The sequence below is a fragment of the Chiloscyllium plagiosum genome, unplaced genomic scaffold (assembly GCF_037043375.1).
Source record: "Chiloscyllium plagiosum isolate Xiang-an unplaced genomic scaffold, Cpla_swu_hap1 HiC_scaffold_45, whole genome shotgun sequence".
NCBI classification, from domain to species: Eukaryota; Metazoa; Chordata; class Chondrichthyes; order Orectolobiformes; family Hemiscylliidae; genus Chiloscyllium; species Chiloscyllium plagiosum.
The window spans coordinates 90,945,605-90,964,447 of record NW_028270183.1 but is presented as its reverse complement, the minus strand read 5'-3'; the positions used below and the strand labels follow the sequence as shown (position 1 = coordinate 90,964,447).

Sequence of the window (18,843 nt, the reverse complement as noted above, 5' to 3'; positions counted from 1 at the left end):
ATTCCTGATGAAGGGCGTATGCCTAAAACATCAATTCTCCTGCTCCTTGGATGCTGCCTCACCTGGTGTGCTTTTCCAGCACCACACTTTAATGAAACCTGGAAGAAGAACACCTCATCACCCACTTGGGGACCCTGCAACCCTCTGGTGTCAATGTCAAATTCAATAATTTTAGGTCCTGAACTCTCTCACGTACTAGCGCCTTAGCCCTCACCCCACCGACCAGTCCTTGTTATTACATAGCCTGCCAATACCCACTACATATGGTTATCCACTAACAGTCCCCATAAACAGCTATTCACCCTCCCCCAGCCAAATCGTTATCCATTCCTTTGTTCAATTGCTCCCATCTCTTTTATTGGACAATATCCCCACCTATCATTTACTCCTTAACCCCTACCTTCTGCATATAAACTGACAATTGTTTCTCAGTTACATCAGTTCTCAGGAAGGGTCATAGGAACCAAAATGTTAACTGTGATTTCACTCACAGATGGTGCCAGTCCTGCATTGATTTACAAGTACCTTTTGGTTGCTGTATGATTTACAGCATCTGCAGTTCTTTTGATTCTAATTTTCCCAGAAATTCTAATTCAGGTCGAGCAGCCTACGCTGTATGTTTATTAACCCTCCCACTCTCTCCCACTCCCTTCACACTCACTGAGTCCCCCCTCACAGTGACACTGCGCCTGCACAGCAAGGCTTGTATGGGCCTGTTGGACCCAGCTCCTCATTCACCCCCATTGGCTAGACGATCACGCCAACTCTCCTATTGGTCTGAAGCTGCCGTCAATCAGCCGGGCCCCATTGTGACATGATGTTGGGCTCCGCCCAGGAGCAGTGGAGGATGAGGGTGGCCTCATAGAGGTTTATAAAATCATGAGGAACATGAATGGGATAATTAGACAAGGTATTTTCCCTGACGTGGAGTATGGGTGGGGTGGGGAGGGCGGGGGGAAGAGTCCAGAACGAGACAGCAGAGTTTAAGATGTGAGCGTAAAGATTGAAAAGGGACCAGAGGGTCAACGTTTTTCACACTGAGATGGTGCGTGTATGGAATCTTTGGTCAGGGGAAATGTTGGAGGCTGGTACAATAATGCCATTTGGCATCAGGATTGGTATATTAATAGGAAGGGTGGAGAAGAATATGTGCCAAGTGTTGGAAAATGGGACTAGATTAGTGTAGGATAATTGGTCAGCATGGACGAGTTTAACCAAACGGTTTGTTTTCGTGCTGTACATCTGTATGCATCTGCCCTGGGATGAGCTTCAACATTCAAAGTGAATGGGACAGTATCACAGAGCGCAGGGTCTGGGGGCTATTCAGCCCATTGGGGCTGTACTCTCTCCCTCTGGAGATGGCGCCAGTCAGTCCCAACTCACCTCCCATTTGCCTGTGGCCCTCCAAAGTCTTCCTTAAAAACGTTAAATTCCCACTCCCTTCACACTCACTGAGTCCCCCCTCACAGTGACACTGCGCCTGCACAGCTAGGCTTGTATGGGCCTGCTGGACCCAGCTCCTCATTCACTCCCATTGGCTAGACGATCACGCCAACTCTCCTATTGGTCTGAAGCTGCATCCAGCCTCAGTTTTGACAATAACTATGGAATCTGCATCCAGCCTCAGTTCAAACTGTTCCAAATGCTCAGAACTTAGTGAGTAAAATAATCTTTACAATTTTACACTGCATTATTTGCCAGGTACCTGAAAGTAGTTACTAAAAATTATGACGTTAATACTTTCTCAGTCTGTCTCTCTGCAAGTTAAATATCCTGGAAACAAATCTGCTCCTGGTTGAAATCACAACTTAACCTTCTCAGCTCCAAGGAGAATTGTCTGACCTTCTGCTGCCTCTTCATAAAAGAGAAACCAATCTTAATTTTAATTTATTAGTATCATAGAGATGTACAGCACAGAAACAGACCCTTCGTCCAACTTGTCCATGCCGACCAGATATCCTAAATTGATCTCGTCCCATCACTTGCCCATATCCTTCCAAATATTTGCTAATCACATACAACATTTCAAAGTCATAATTGGGTAATTATACCAGCCTCTACATTTTCTCTGGCAGCTCATTCCCTTCACATATCACATTCAGCTTGAAAACATTGCCTCTTAAATCTCTTTTACATCTTTTCCCTCACACATTAAGCCTGTGCCCCCTAGTTTGGGACTCACCAACCAGGGAATAAGACCCTGACTGTTTACCCTATCCATGCCCCTCACGATTGTATCAACCACTAACGTCATCTCTCAGCATCGGATGCTCCAGAGACAACAGCCCCAGCCTATTCAGCCTCTGTCTATATAGCTCAAAATCTCAACTCTGGCAACATCTTTGTACATCTTTTCTGAACCCTCTCAAGTTTTACAATATCCATCCTTCAGCAGGGAGACCAGGACTGAAAGCAGAATTCCAGAAGTGGCAGAATCAATGTCCTATACAACCACAAAATGATGTCACAACTCCTATACTCAATGCAATGACCAATAAAGGCAAGTACACCAAACACATTATTCACTACGCTGCCTATCTCTGATTCCACTTTCAAGGAACTATGAACCTGCACTCCAAGGTCTCTTTGCTCAGTAACACTCCCGAGGGCCTTCCCATACAGTGCATAAGTCACGCCCTGATTTGTTTTTCCAAAATGCAGAACCTCACATTTATCTGAATTAAACTCCATCTGCCACTTCTCAGCCCATTTGATTGAAGTCCCATTGTACTTTGAGGTAACCTTCTTCGCCATCCACTGCATCTCCAATTTTAGCGTCTACTGCAAACCGACTAACCGTACCTCCTATATCCACATAAAAATCAATATATAAATGATGAAAAGCAGTGGACCCAGCACTGATCCTTCCAGCATATTACTCATCACAGGCCTACAGTGCGAAAAGCAACCACCCACCATTATTCTCTGTCTCCAAGCTTCTAAACAATTTTGTATCCAAATAGCTAGTTCTCCCTGTATCCCATGTTGTCTAACTTGCTGACCATTCTGTTATGTGGAACCTTGTTGAACATCTTTCCGAAGTCCAAGTTAGTCATTTATGTACAAAGCCATGCTGAATATCCCTAATCATTTCTTACCTTTCCAATTACATGCAAATCCTGTCCTTTAGAATGCCTTCCAACAACTTGCCTGCCACTGACTTCAGCCGCACCGCTCTATACTTAACTCTCTTTTCCTTACCACCTTTCCCAAATAATGGCACCTGTCTTGCAGCACCCCACCTGAGGCGATCGATGATACAAATATCGCAACGAGGGGCTCAGCAATCACTTTCCAGGCTTCCCACAAAGTTCTGGGATACACCTGATCAGGTACCAGAGATATTCAGCTTTATGTATTATAAGATATCCAGTACCTCCTCCTCTGTAATATGGACACCGGTCAAGTTATCACTATTGATTTCTCCAATCTCTCTAGCTTCCATATCGTCTTGCAGTAAAAGCTGACATGAAATCCTCGGATAGTATCTCTCCCATCTCCTGTGGTTCCACAGACACCCTTGCTCGTCTTTGTGGTTCCTTATTCTCTGCCTGAATGCTCTTTTGTCCTTCGTGTACTTGTAGAATCTCTTTGGATTCTCCTTAAACCTGTTTTCCTAAGCTATCTCATGCCCTTTTTGTGCCCTCCTAGTATACTCCTACTGCCCCATACACCTCCAGGTATTCACACAAACCCAGCTTCTGTACCTGTCATATCCCTCATTTATTTTCTCTGCCAGAGCCTCAATTTCTCTTGACAGGCAGCATTCTCTACACCGACCGGCCTTGGCCTTAACAGGAACATACTGTCTGTGTACTCACATTGTCTCCATAGGCCTGAAAAATGAGACAATTTGAATAAGTAATCAGTAAAGCAGCAATGTTGGGAAAGATAATAGCCTAAAGGTAGATGCATCTCCTGGCCATGATGGAATGTATCCCGGGGGGCTATAAGAGATGGTGAATGGAATATTGTCCTTCACTGCTAGAGGGATGGTTGTGCTGAATCTGTATAGGGTGCCAGTGAGGCCACACCTCGAATACTGCGTACAGGTTTGGTCTCCTTACGTCACCAAGAATGGACTGGCACTGGAGGGAGTGCAGAGGAGGTTCACTAGATTCAGCTTGGAGTTGAGAGGGTTGGCGTATGTGAAGAGATTGAGTAGACTTGGACTATATTCTTTGGGATTTAGAAGAATGCGAGGTTGCATCGGAAAATAATAAATTTAAGAAGGGAATAGATAAGATTGAAGCAGGGAGTTCATTTCCACCGGGGCGGGTGAAACTAGACAACACAGCGTCAAAATAAGGGGGAGTCGACTTAGGACTGAGTTGAGGAGGAATTTCTACAGCTAAATGGTTCTGAATCTATGGAATTCCCTGCTGAGTGAAGCAGTTGAGGTTTTCATCTTGAATGTCTTTAAGGCAAAAGCAGATTTGTGAAATGGAAAGGAATTCAGGGTTCTGGTGAGGGAGTAGGAAAGTGGAGCTGAGGACATGATAGGATCAACCCTGATTTTATTGATGGCCTCCTCCCGCTGCTATTCCGTATATTCTTATGTTCCCACTTTCCAGCCGTTCCTTTACCTGGGAATAGCAAAGAAATATTGAAAGTTCTCGCCTCGTGCCGTCAAAATTCGCCTTTTTCCAATTTAAAACACCAACTTTTAGGTCTGGTCTATATTTTCTGTAACTGTTTTAAATCTAGTAGAATTATCAGAGAATCCTGACAGTGTGGAAGTAGACCATTCGACCCATCACATCTACAATGACCCTGACAGCCTCCCACCGTACCCCTGTAATACTGCATTTCCCATGGCTCATCGACCGAACCTGCACATCCCTGAACACTATTGGCAATTCAGCCTGGATAATCCACCCACCCGGCACACTCCTGAACACTATGGACAATTCAGCCTGGATAATCCACCCAACCTGCACATCCCTGAACACTGTGGGTAATTCAGCCTGGATAATCCAGACAACCTGCACATCCCTGAACACTGTGGGCAATTCAGCCTGTATAATCCAGCCAACCTGCACACCCCTGAACACTATTGGCAATTCAGTCTGGATAATCCACCCAACCTGCACATCCCTGAACTCTATGGGCAATTCAGCCTGGATAATCCACCCAACCTGCACATCCCTGAACACAATGGGCAATTCAGCCTGGATAATCCACTCAACCAGCACACCCTAGAACACTATGGGCAATTCAGTCTGGATAATCCACCCTAACCTGCATATTCCTGAACAGCATTGTCAATTCAGCCTGGATAATCCAGTCAACCTGCACATCTTTGGACTGTGGGAGGATTCCAGCGCACCCAGATGAAATCCACACAGACAACTCCAAAAAAAGTGATCATCCCTTTTTTATTTTCCAGTTCCACCCAAATAACTTCACCGGACGTACTCCAGGAATATTCTCCCTAAGCACAACCATAATCAAAGATACCACTCTGCCTCCTCTCGTCTCCCTTTCTGTTCTTCCATAGCATCTATATCCTGGAATATTAAGCTGTCAGCCCTATCTATCCTTAAGCCACGTTTCTGTAATACCCATGATATCCCAGTCCCATGTTCAAAACCATATCCGAAGCTCACCTGCTTTCCCTGTCAAGCTCTGGCATTGAAATAAATGCAGTGCATTGCTATCGAAAGGACAGACCGATGGGCAGATGGGGGATGTTGGCCCTGTTGGTGAGGGATAATATTCAGTCCCTTGCAAAGGCGGGCCCGTGGGGGAGGGGGTGGGGGGACGACGACATAGAATCAGGAGATGTCGTGTCAGTATGGATAGAGCTGAGAAATTGGAAGGCTAGAAAGACCCTAATGGGAGTTATCTACTTGCCCCCAGACAGTAGTCTAGACGTAGCTTGTAATTCGAAGAAGGAGTTGAAATTGGCCAGTTGCAAATGTATTACGACAGTTGTTATGGGGAATTTCAACATGCAGGTGGACTGCGAGAATCAGGATGGTACTGGACTCCAAGAAATGGAGTTTGTGGAGTGTCTCCGAGATAGATTCTTAGAACAGCTTGTACTGGAGCCAACCAGGGAGAAGGCAATACTGGATCTGGTGTTGTGTAACAACCGGATTTGAACTGGGACCTCGAAGTAAAGGAGTAATTAGGAGGTAGTGACCATAATATGATCAGTTTTAATCTGCAACTTGAAAGGGAGAAGAGCGAATCAGAAGTGTCAGTATTGCAGTTGAACAAAGGGAACTATGGAGCTGGTCAAAGTTCCATGGATCAATCGCCTGGCAGGGATGGCAGGGGAACAACAATGGCATATATTTCTGGATACTATACAAAAGGTGCATGATCAGTTCACTCCAAAGAGGAAGAAAGATCCTAAGGGGAGGCAGGAAGTTAAGGACAATATGAAGATAAAAGGTAAGAATAACACAGCAAAGATGAGCGGGAAGCCGGAGGACTGGGCAAACTTTAAAGACCAACCGAGGATAACGAGAAAGGCAATACGTGGTGAGAACATGACGTACAAAGGCAAACTGGCCAAAAATATAAAGGAGGATAGTAAAAGCTTTTTCAGGTCTATGAAAAGAAAAAGAATTGTTAAGACTAAAATTTGTCCCTTGAAGACAGAAACGGGTGAATTTATTACGGGGAAGAAGGAAATGGCAGAAGAGTCGAATTGGTACTTTGGATCTCTCTTCACTGGGGAAGACACAATCAATCTCCCTGATGTAATAATGGCTGAAGGACCTAGGGTAATGGATGAACTGAAGGAAATGTATCTTAGGCAGGACATGGTGTTGGATAGACTGTAAGGTCTGAAGGTAACTAATCCCTGGAACCTGATGGTTTGCATCCTATGGTACTTAAGGAGGTGGTTCTGGAAACCATGGACGCATTGGTAATTATTTTGAAATGTTCTATAGATTCAGGATCAGTTCCTGCGGATTCGAGGGTGGCTAACGTTATCCCACTTTTCAAGACAGGAGAGAGAGAGAGAAAACAAGGAATTGTAAACTGGTTATCCTGACGTCAGTAGTGGCATAGATGCGGTAGGCAATTATAAAAGATGAAATTGCGACTCATTTGGAGAGCACTAATAGTATTCATCAGAGTCAGCATGGAAGGGGAAAGCGTGCCTGACGAACCTTCTGGAATTTTTTGAGGATGTAACTATGAAGATGGACAAGCGAGAACCAGTGGATGCAGTGTACCTGGACTATCAGAAAGCCATTGATAAAATCCTACATAGGAGATTAGTGAGCAAAATTAGGGCACATGGTACTGGAGGCAAAATACTGACTTTGATTGAAAATTGGCTGGCTGACATGAAGCAGAGAGTAGTGATAAACAGGTCCCTTTCAGAATGGCAGGCGGTGATGGGGTGCCACAAGGTCCGGTGCTGGGACAGCAGCTCCTTACAATATACATTAATGGTATAGATGAAGGCATTAAAGTAATATTAGCAAATTTACTAATGACACAAATTTGGGTGGCAGGGTGAAATGTGATTAAGATGTTATGAGAATACAGGGTGACTTGGACAGGCTCAGTGACTAGACGGATGCATGGCAGATGCAGTTTAATGTGGATAAATGTGTGGTTATCCACTTTGGTGGCAAAAAAGAAAGGCAGATTACTATCTAAAAGGAGTCACATTTGTTAAAGGGGAAGTACAATGAGATCTAGGTATTCTTGTACATCAGCCAATGAAAGCAAGCGTGCAGGTACAGCAGGCAGTGAAGAAAGCTCATGGCATTCTGATGTTGATAACAAGAGGAATTGTATCGAAGCAAAGACGTCGTTCTGCAATTGTATAGGGCCCTGGAGAGAGCGCGCCTGGTGTATTGTGTGCAGTTTTGGTCTCCAAATTTGAGGAAGTACATTCTGGCTATTGAGGGAGTGCAGGGTAGGTTCACGAAGTCATTCCCGGAATGGTGAGGCTATCTTACGCTGAAAGATTGGAGCGACTGGGTTTGTATACGCTTGAGTTTAGAAGGATGAGAGGAGTCTGATTGAGGCGTATAAGATGATTAAAGGATTGGACACTTTAGAGGCAGGAAGCATGTTTCCGCTGACAAGAGAGTTCAGCACCAGGGGTAGGTCATTCAGAACAGAGTTGAGGAGAAACGTCTTCACCCAGTGAGTAGTGGACACATGGAATGCTCTGTCCTGGAAGACAGTGGAGGCCAAGTCTCTGGATGCTTTCAAGGAAGAGCTGAATAGAGCTCTTACATATCGTGGAATCAAGGGTTATGGGTTAAGGCAGGAACAGGATACTGATTGTGGATGATCTGCCATGATCATAATGAATGGTGCTGCTGAGTCAAAAGGTCGAATGGCCTACTCCTGCACCTATTGTCCATTGGAACTTGTCAGTCCTACGTTATTCTGTGCCTTGCCCTTGCCTGTCCTGGCTGTCTAACTTCTCAACTGTACCAGCCTCAGACATACCTCTTTTCTCACGATCTCTTTGGGTTTTGCCCCCCTCCCTCACTGGTTAAATGCCTCACGAGTAGCGCTAGCAAATCTCCCTATCTGGACTTTAGACACCTTCCAATTCAGGTACAATGCATCCTTCTTATGCAGAAAAATTCTACCCCAGAGATTCCAAGGGTCCAAAAATGTGAATCCTTCTCCCCTGCTCCAGATTCTTAGCCACACATTTTTCTGCTCTATCATGCGATTCCTACTCTCACTAGGACGTGGCACCAGGATATTACTACCCACGAGGACCTACTTTTTATCCTCCACGCTAACTTGCTATATTCTCTCAGCAGGACTACATCCTTTTCTCTTCTTATGTCATAGGTACCAATGTACAATGATCTCCCACTGATCATTCTCCGCTTTCAGAATATTCTGCACTCCATCCTTGACCCTGTCACCAGGAAGGTACCAACCCATTCTGATATCTCAATGTCAGCTGCAGAAACGACAGTCTGTGTCCCTGACTAGAGAGTCCCCAATCATCATTGATCATTTGGAACCTGATATATCTCTCATGACATTCGAGCCAGTCTCAGTACCAGTAACTTGGCTGTCAGTGCAACATTCACACAAGAGTCTGGGACAGCCTACATTTTCCGAAACAGTATACTTGTTTGAGATGGAGAGGACCACAGGAGACTCCTGCACGACTTGCCCTCCGCTCCTACCTTTCCCAGAGGTGTAACCCATTTATCTGACTACATCTGCAGTTTTACTCCTTTTCTGAAACTGCCATCTATCACCACCCCTCCAGCTCTGGCAAATTCTTCATTCTTTAATCAAAGTTCCATCTGATCCATGAAATCCTATAGGATTTGTGCCCTCACCTCCTGCAGACAATCATGAGAACCATTGAAACTTTCCCTCATCTCCTACATCCGAAAGGAAGAGCACATCCCCGTACAAATGCCATCTCTGCACCTTAACATTCCACAGACCCAGACAAAGGCACAGTCTTGCTGCTTCACAAAATACTACTCGAGCATAAATTGGTACCAATATGTTACATTTAAAAACTTAATCAAAGTATCATAAGATGCGAATATAAATAAACCCTCACCTACTGAATGTAGTAGCTTTACAAAAATAAGACAGTCGAAGATTTATCTTTGAAGAGATCGAAACCCACTGAGCTGTGAGTCACAGATGAACAGCATCTCACAGAACCTTCAGTCAAATTTGTCCATGCCGACCAGAAATCCGAAACTAATCTAGTCTCTTTTGCCAGCACCTGGGCCATATCCATCTTAACCATTCCTATTCATAAGTATCCAGATGCCTTTAAAATGTAGTAATTGTACCAGCCTCTAACATTTCCTCTGGCAGCTTATTCCATATACGCACCACCCTCTGAGTGAAAACGTTGCTCCTTAGTTCCCTTTCGAATCTTTCCCCTCTCACCCTAAACCTATTACCCCCATTTCTCGTCGATAGTTCCCTGGCTTGTCTTTACCCCCTTTATTAAATAGCGGCAACACGTTAACCTAACTCTAGTCTTCCGAAATCTCACCTATAATATTCAACAATGCATTGATGGACGGCATGGGGGCACAGTGGTTAGCACTGTTGCCTCACAGCGCCAGACACCTGTGTTCAATTCCCGCCTCAGGCGACTGACTGTCTGGAGTTTGCACATTCTTCCACGAGCTGCGCGGGTCCCCTCTGGGTGCTCCGGTTTCCTTCCACAGTCCAAAAAGGTGCAGGTTCGGTGAATTGGCCATGCTAAATTGCCAGTAGTGTTAGGTGAAGGGGTGAACTGTAAGGGAATGGGTCTGGGTTGGTTGCGCTTCGGCAAGTCAGTGTGGATATGTTGGGCTGAAGGGTCTGTTTCCACGCTGCAAGTAATCTAATCTAAAATATCTCTGCAAGGGCCCCAGCAATCGATTCTCATAGAATTATAGAGTATACCTCATCCGTCCTGGGGATTTGCCAAGCTTTACGCGTTAAAAGACACACAGCACTACCTCCTCCATAAGATGGACAGTTTCAAGATATCACCATCTATTTCCCCACATTCTATATCTTCCATGTCCTTCTCCACAGTAAACACTGATGCAAAATACTCGGTTAGTATTTCCTGTGGCTCCACACATAGGCTGTCTTGCTGATCTTTGAGGGGCCCTATTCTCTCTCGAATTAGCCTTTTGTTCTTAATGTATTTACAAAAACCCTTTGGATTATCCTTAACCATTTTTGCCAAAGCTATCTCATGTTCCCTGTTTGCCGTCCTGACTTCCCTCTTTAGTGTGCTCCTACTGTCTGTAGCGCTCAGGATTTTTTGGATTTTTGGATTGGAATAAATGCAAAATATTACATCTTGATAAAACAAACGAGGGCATGCACTGATTAAAAGTAGGGCCTCGAGTAGTGAAATGGGAAAACAGAGATGGAGGGTTTCAGGTCTTTGAAGCCTGTGTCACATGTAGACAGGGTGGTTCAGAAGGTGTTTAGCATGCTTGCAATCATTTCTCAGACCTTTGAGTATAAGATTTGGGATATTATGTTGGAGATTGTACAGGACATTGTGGAGGCATCTTCTGGAATACTGTGCCCAGTTCTGGTTGTGTTGTTTTCGGGAGGACATTATTAAGTTGGAGCGGGTTTAGAAGAGATTTACCAGGATATTGGTGGGAATGAATGTTTTCAATTATAAGCAGTCACCTGAGGCTGGATAGGCTGTGCCGTCTTTCATTGGAGTGTAGGAGGTTGAGGGGTGATCTTATCAGAGGTTTATAAAACCATAAAGGGTACTGGTAATAAAAAAAAGAGTACAGGTTTTTTTAAAAAAATCGAGGAGCGGACCCGGAAGCTGTTGTAGCGCAAACTTACCTGGGTAGGTTATTTTCCCTATAAAAGTGCGCAGGAGAGGAACCCGAGGCACTGCAGAGGTAGTGCCTCCCACCCGTTGTGGTAAGTACTGCATTTTGCTTGTTCTATTCTTGGACCGAGTTTGTTTTTAAAGTTTGCTTTTAGAGGGATGGCAGTGAAGGCAGTGCAATGTTCCTCTTGCAACATGTTTGAGGTGAGGGATGCCATGGTCGTCCCTGCTGATAACACTTGCAGGAAGTGCACCCATCTCCAGCTCCTCCAAGACCGTGTTCGGGAACTGGAGCTGGAGTTGGATGAACTTAGGATCATTCGGAAGGCAGAGGGGGTCATAGATCGGAGCTTTAAGGAAGTAGTAACTCCAAAGATTGCAGACAGATGGGGGACTGGGAGGAAGCAGCCAGTGCAGGGACCCCTGCGGCCGTTCCCCTCAAGAACAAGTATACTGTTTTGGATACTTGTGGGGGGGGGACGACTTAACTGGGGTAAGCAATGGGGTCCAGGCCTCTGGCATGGAGCCTGTCCCCGTTGCTCAGAAGGAAAGTGTGGAGAAGAGCAGAACAATAGTTATTGGGGACTCGATAGTTCGGGGCACAGATAGGCGGTTTTGTGGGGGCGAGAGAGACTCACGTTTGGTATGTTGCCTCCCAGGTGCAAGGGTACGTCACGTCTCTGATCGTGTTTTCCGGGTCCTTAAGGGGGAGCAGCCCGAAGTCGTGGTCCACATTGGCACCAACGACATAGGTAGGAAGAGGGATGAGGATGTTAGGCAGGCTTTCAGGGAGCTCGGTTGGAAGCTGAGATAGAACAGACTTGTTGGCTCTGGTTTGTTACCCGTGCCACTTGATAGAGAGTCGAGGAATAGGGAGAGAACAGTTAATTGCGTGGCTACAGGGATGGTGCAGGAGGGAGGGATTCAGGTATCTGGATAACTGGGGTTCTTTCTGGGGAAGGTGGGACCTCTATAAACAGGATGGTCTACACCTGAACCTGAGGGTCACCAGTAACCTTGGGGGGAGGTTTGCTGGTGCTCTTTGGGGGTGGGGGGGGGGCGTTTAAACTAACTCTGCAGGGGCATGGGAAACTAGACTGTAGCTTTAGGGTGCAGGACCTGGAGTGTAGGGAGGTTAGGAACATGGCATCAATCTCAAAGGAGGGTGCGTGAAAACAGGAAAGTGGCTTGAAGAATGTATACTTCAATGCAAGAAGTATACGAAACAAGGTAGGTCAACTTGCAGCGTGGGTTGGTACCTGGGATTTCGATGTTGTAGCTATTACGGATACATGGGTAGAACAGGGACAGGATTGGCTGTTGCAGGTTCCAGTGTTTAAATGTTTTAGTAGGGTCGGAAGTGGGGGTAAAAGAGGGGGAAGTGTGGCATTGCTTGTAAAAGATAGTATTACAGCGGTGGAAAGGACGATGGATGAAGACTCGCCATCTGAGGTAGTTTGGGCTGAGGATAGGAATAGGAAAGTTGAGTTCACCCTGTTAGGAGTTTTCTACAGGCCTCCTAATAGTCCTCGAGACGTGGAAGAAAGGATTGCGAGGATGATTCAGAGAAGAGTGAAAATAATAGGGTGGTTGTTATGGGGGACTTTAACTTTTCCGATATTGGCTGGGAAAGCTATAGTTCGAGTTCGTTAGATGGGTCGGTGTTTGTCCAATGTGTGCAGGAGGGTTTCCTGACACTATATGTAGACAGGCCAACAATAGGTGAGGCCATACTGGATTTGGTTCTGGGTAACGAACCAGGCAAGGTGTTAGAATTGGAGGTAGGTGAGCACTTTGGGGACAGTGACCACAATTCGGTGACTTTTACTGTAGTTATGGAGAGGGATAAGTGTGCACTGCAGGGCAAGAGTTATAGTTGGGGGCAGGGAAATTATGATGCGGTGAGTCACGACTTAGGATGCGTGGCTTGGAAAAGTAGGCTTCAAGGGAAGGGCGCAATTGATATGTGGAGCTTGTTCAAGGAGCAACTATTGAGTGTCCTTGATAAGTATGTACCTGACAGGAAGGGAGGAAAGGGTCGTGTGAGGGAGCCGTGGTTTAATAAGGAATTGGAATCCCTTGTTAAAGGGAAGTGGGCGGCCTATGTAAAGATGAGGCGTGAAGGCTCAATTGGGGCGATTGAGAGTTATAAGGTAGCCAGGAAGGATCTGAAGAGCAGCAAAGAGGGGTCATGAAAAGTCCTTAGTTGGTAGGATTAGGGAAAACCCCGAAGGCTTTTTATAGGTATGTCAGGATTAAAAGAATGACTAGGGTAAGAATAGGTTCAGTCAAGGATAGTAGTGGGAATTTGCGTGTGGAGGCTGAAGAGATTGGGGAGACACTGAATGAATACTTTTCGTCAGTATTCACTCAGGAACAGGACATTGTTGCCCATGTGAATACTGATTCAGAATTAATTAGAATGGATGGCTTTGAGGTATGTAGGGAAGAGATGTTGGAAATTCTTGAAAGAGTGAAAATAGATAAGTCCCCTGGGCCTGATGGCATTTATCCTAGGATTCTCCGGGAAGCAAGGGAGGAGATTGCAGAGCCATTGGCCTTGATCTTTATGTCCTCGTTATCTACAGGAATAGTGCCAGATGACTGGAGGATAGCAAATGTGGTTCTCTTGTTCAAGAAGGTGAGTAGGGATAACTCTAGTAACTATTCGCCGGTGAGTCTCACTTCTGTTGTGGGCAAAGTCTTAGAGAATTGTAAGGGATAGGATTTATGAACATCTGGATAGGAATAATGTGATCAAGGATAGTCAGCATGGTTTTGTCAAGAGCAGGTCGTGCCTCACAAACCTTATTGAATTCTTTGAGAAGGTGACTAAGGAGGTGGACGAGGGGAAAGCGGTATATCTGGTGTATATGGATTTTAGTAAGGCGTTTGATAAGGTTCCCCATGGTAGGCTACTGCAACAAATACGGAGGTATGGCACTGAGGGTGAGTTGGAGGTTTGGATTAGGAATTGGCTGGCTGGAAGAAGACAGAGGGTAGTAGTTGATGGAAAAGTTTCATCTTGGATTGCAGTTACTAGCGGTGTTCCGTAAGGATCTGTTTTGGGACCATTGCTGTTTGTCATTTTTATAAATGACCTGGAGGAGGGGCTAGAATGTTGGCTGAGCAAGTTTGCTGATGATACGAAAGTCGGTGGAGTTGTTGAGAGTGAGGAAGTATGTGGCAGGTTACAGCGGGATATAGAGAAGCTGCAGAGCTGGCAGAATGGTGGCAAATGAAGTTCAATGTAGCTAAGTGTAAAGTGATTCCCTTTGGTAAGAGTAACAAGAAGATGGGGTACTTGGCTAATGGTCAGATACTTAGTAGTGTAGATGAGCAGAGGAATCTTGGTGTCCTTGTACACAGATGTCTGAAAGTTGCCACCCAGGTAAAGAGTCATGTGAAGAAAGCATACGGCGTACTGGCTTTTATTGGTAGAGGAATTGAGTTGTGGAGTTCTGTGGTCATGTTGCAGTTGTATAAGGCTCTGGTCCGGCCGCATCTGGAGTATTGTGTGCAGTTTCGGTCGCCATACTACAGGAAGGATGTAGAGGCACTGGAATGGATGCAGAGGAGGTTTACCAGGATATTGCCTGGTATGGTAGGAAGATCGTATGAGGAAAGGCTGAGGCACTTGGGGCTGTTTTCATTCGAGAAAAGGTTTAGAGGTGACCTGAAAGAGGTGTTCAAGATGATTGGGGGTTTAGATAGGGTTGACCATGAGAACCTTTTACCACATATGGAGTCAGCTATTACGAGGGGGTATAGCTTTAAATTAAGGGGTGGTAGGTATAGGACAGATGCGAGGGGTAGATTCTTTACTCAGCGAGTCGTGAGTTCATGGAATGCCCTGCCAGTAGCAGTGGTGGACTCTCCCTCTTTATGGGCATTTTAACGGGCTTTGAATATGCATATGGAGGATAGTGGGCTAGTGTAGGTTAGATGGGTTTGGATCGGCGCAAAATCGAGGGCCAAAGGGCCTGTACTTCTCTGTATTTTTCTATGTTCTAAATTCTATGTAATGTGAATAGCACGCGTCCTTTCCAGGAGGGGGCGCGATTCAAGATGTTAAGAATTTTAAAAAAAAGCTTTTGCACAGACAGTGGTTCATATGTGGAATGAACTTCCAGAGGAAGTGGTAACTGTGAGTACAATTACGATTTCAGGGTGGCACAGTGGCTAGCACTGCTACCTCAGCCTGGGGCCGATTCCAGCCTGGGACAACAGTCTCTGTGGGGCTTGTATGTTCTCCTAGTGTCTGTATGGGTTTCTTACAGGTGTCAGTTTCCTCCCATAGCCAAAGCATCCGCAGGCTACATGAATTGGCCATAGTAAATTGCACCGAGTGTTCAGGGATGTGTACATTGGGTGAATTAGTCAAGGGTGGGTGTAGAGTAGGGGCATGGAATTCTATGAGAGACATTTGGGGCAACTACATTTTTGTATGGGTGTGGACCAAGTAGAGGCAGGTGAGATTAGTCCAGTTTGAAAAGATAGTAGACATGGATTTGTTGGATCTCAGTGTCTGTTTCTGTGTTGTTTATCTGTATGACTAACTCTCACTATCTGTTAATTCCTGTATTCTCACAACTCCATCACTGTCCCGTCATCCAGCCTTACAACTCTTCCTTATATCTAATTCTTCTCCAGCCTCAAAACCCACACTATCTCTGCTATCACAAAAATCTCTATCTCTAACATCCTTCAAACTCACAATCCTCCCGGACTCTTCCAGCCTCATTATTCTCCTACCTCCAATCTCGAGTGTCTCCAAGCTCTGCTATGTGTGCTTTTCTTTAATTCCAGCCTTAAGGATACCTCACTTTTATTTCACCCGTGATGATGACATTATCATATTCTTGCGCCCAAAGTAGCAGAATTTACTCCTGAACCTCTCCGTCTCTTTCCTCCCAAAAATCATCACACAATCATGTCTCATCTGATCTAACATCAACTTCTCAGACCTAATTTTAATTTCGGCACGTCGTATTCCTCTATTAGGCATCTCAGTTGTCTGCAGCACAGAAAACGTCTCTGTGGTCCATCGGGACTGTCTGTGACAAAAAGAAAACAACCTCTTTACTATCCTAATCTATTTTCTAATATTTGGTCCAAAATTTATCTGTAGTGGCGTCGCAAGTGTACACCCAAATACACCTTAAATGATATTGGGATTTCTGTCTCCCACCCTGAGAGACAGTGAGGTTTAGTGCAACTGTTGCTCTATGATGACATCACCCACAGGAGCACAGAGCAGCTGGGTCTGTGCAAACTAGAGGTTCCCCGCACATTGGGAAGTTTGGCAGGGTCCCTAAGACGGGGCACAAGAGATTTACCAGGATGGTTCAGGAATGGGGGATTTTAGTTGCAGGACATCAGCGTTAATAATGCGCAAAAATGTTCATCTCCAATAGATGGACTCTCCTTCCCAACCTCTCCCCTTGCCTGGGCTGTGGTAAACATCATGCTAAACCACCAGCAGACATATCTCCCTAATTAGAGAGCAGCCCTATGGTCTGGTTGGACAATGCTGACTTTCCCTTTTACACAGTGATGCCACTGTGCCTAGGGAGTGGAAAGAGAGATTGCTGAAGTTGGTGGATGGGACACCACTCAGGCACAGTGCTTTATCCTGGAGGATGTTCACTTTCTTTAATAGTGTTGGGGGCCGCACTGATGCAGGCAAGTGGAGACTGTTCCAACACAATCCTGATGTGTGCCTTATAGAAAGCAAACAGACATTGGGGAAACACGGGTTTGGGGAAACTGTGATCGTTCTCCTTGTCGCAAAGAAAATTGAGTGGAGCTGTCATAGAGAGTTTCACAAGACATATACATCAAGATGATAAACTTAACACTCGTCAGCTCATCATAAAAGGATTTAAAGGACACATATTGAAGATTTGGGAGAAGACCAACTCAGAGAATGGGATGATTCAAAGGATAACTTTTATGCAGCAAGTGAGAATGAGCTGGAACACAGCACTCTCTCACAATGTGATCATCCAGGTCCTGGTGAATTGAGTAATTCTGTCAGAGGTTGACGTTACAGTTACTAAGATGCCCATCTGAATGTCCACCTGTAGTATCCTGTAATACAAGTTTATAAAATCCGTCACTGTCAGTTCAGATTGGAAACTCACACCATCTCCTCCTCCGAGCACAAGATGACTGTACACATCCCCCCTCGTGGAGACCAGCAGTTTGTTCAGAGGGAAATCTATGTGGGTTTGTATGAGTTTCCACCTTGGGACTTCATGTTACGAAACAGGGCAGATCTTTTTCACATGGGACAGAATATTCCAAGATTCAGTGAGATGTGGAGAGCAGGATTTGCTTCCTTTTCTCTCATTCCGTGCTGCCGCTGTGCCTCATCAATAAGATATGGGGGGGGGGGGGGGGGTGAAAGGCTCATGCATCTTGATGGGCAAGTTATCTCCATTCTGACCAATGGGTAGCAAGCTCCTCCCAGTCATCCCACAGAGTACCCATAAAACCATCGCAACTTTGCACACTTTAGTTAAGGAAACATAACATTTCATCAGAAGCATTTCAGATAAGATTCAATGGGATGATCCCGAGCTGGAGGGAGTATCTTTTTAAGAAAAGGCTGGACAAGTTGGGAAACTTCTCACTGGATTTTGGAAGAATGAGAGGTGATCTCATTGAAACATATATTCCAGGGTAAATACTGAGGTGGTGTGTCCCACCATGGGGGAGTCTGGAACCAGATTCTGGGTCAGTCACGAATCTAGGTTTCTGTTTCAGATTCGTCAAGTTTAAAGCAACACAAACATGGGTATGAGGTTTCAGTGCAATGGAGCTGGGGTGAGGTGGAGACAAGCAACATTTTAGAGATTGGAATTCCTGATGTTTGTGATGACTGATCAGAAGGTCACCTTGGGGTCAGATATGAGAGCAATATTGTGAAGTGTATAGTTCTGCCTCAGACAGTTCACAGTGAGAGGGAGGGGCTCATAAGTGTGGGGAAAGTAATTTGTAATAGCAACTGAAGAGGGAAGTTGCTGGGCAGGGGAGGGGGATGTTGAGAGGGAAGGAGCTGGGGTGGGTGAGGTGGAAGTTGAGAGAGGAAGTGCTGGGGTGGGAGGGGGACATTGAGATGGAAGTTGCTATGGTGGGGACGGGGATTTTGAGAGGGAAGGTGCTGGGGTGTGGAATGGGGATGTTGAGAGAGAAGGTGCTGGGTATGGGGAGGGGTATGTTGAGAGAGAAGGTGCTGTAGTGGGAAGGAGGGAAGTTTAGAGGGAAGATTCTGGAGTGGGGAGGGGAATGGGTGAGAGGGAAATTGATCGGGTGGGAGTGTGGTATGTTGTGAGGGGTGGGGCTTGGGTGGGTAGGGGGCTGTTCAGAGGGAAAGGTACTGGGGTTGGGGAAGGGGATGTTGAGAAGGATGTTGCTGGGGTTGGGGATGGAGTTATTGAGGGCGAAGGGGCTGTGGTTTGGGAAGGGAATGTTGAGTGGTAAGGTGGTATGGTAGGGAAGGCGATTTTCAGAGGCAAGATGCTGTGCTGGGGAGGGGGATGTTGAGA

General features: G+C 45.6%; 1 long non-coding RNA gene across 2 annotated transcripts in view; it reads right to left on the bottom strand.

Moving 5' to 3' along the window:
- LOC148136809 (uncharacterized) overlaps positions 1–18,843 on the bottom strand; it is a 40,466-nt gene that overhangs the window by 9,225 nt on the left and 12,398 nt on the right. The gene's annotated exons all lie outside the window — the stretch shown is intronic.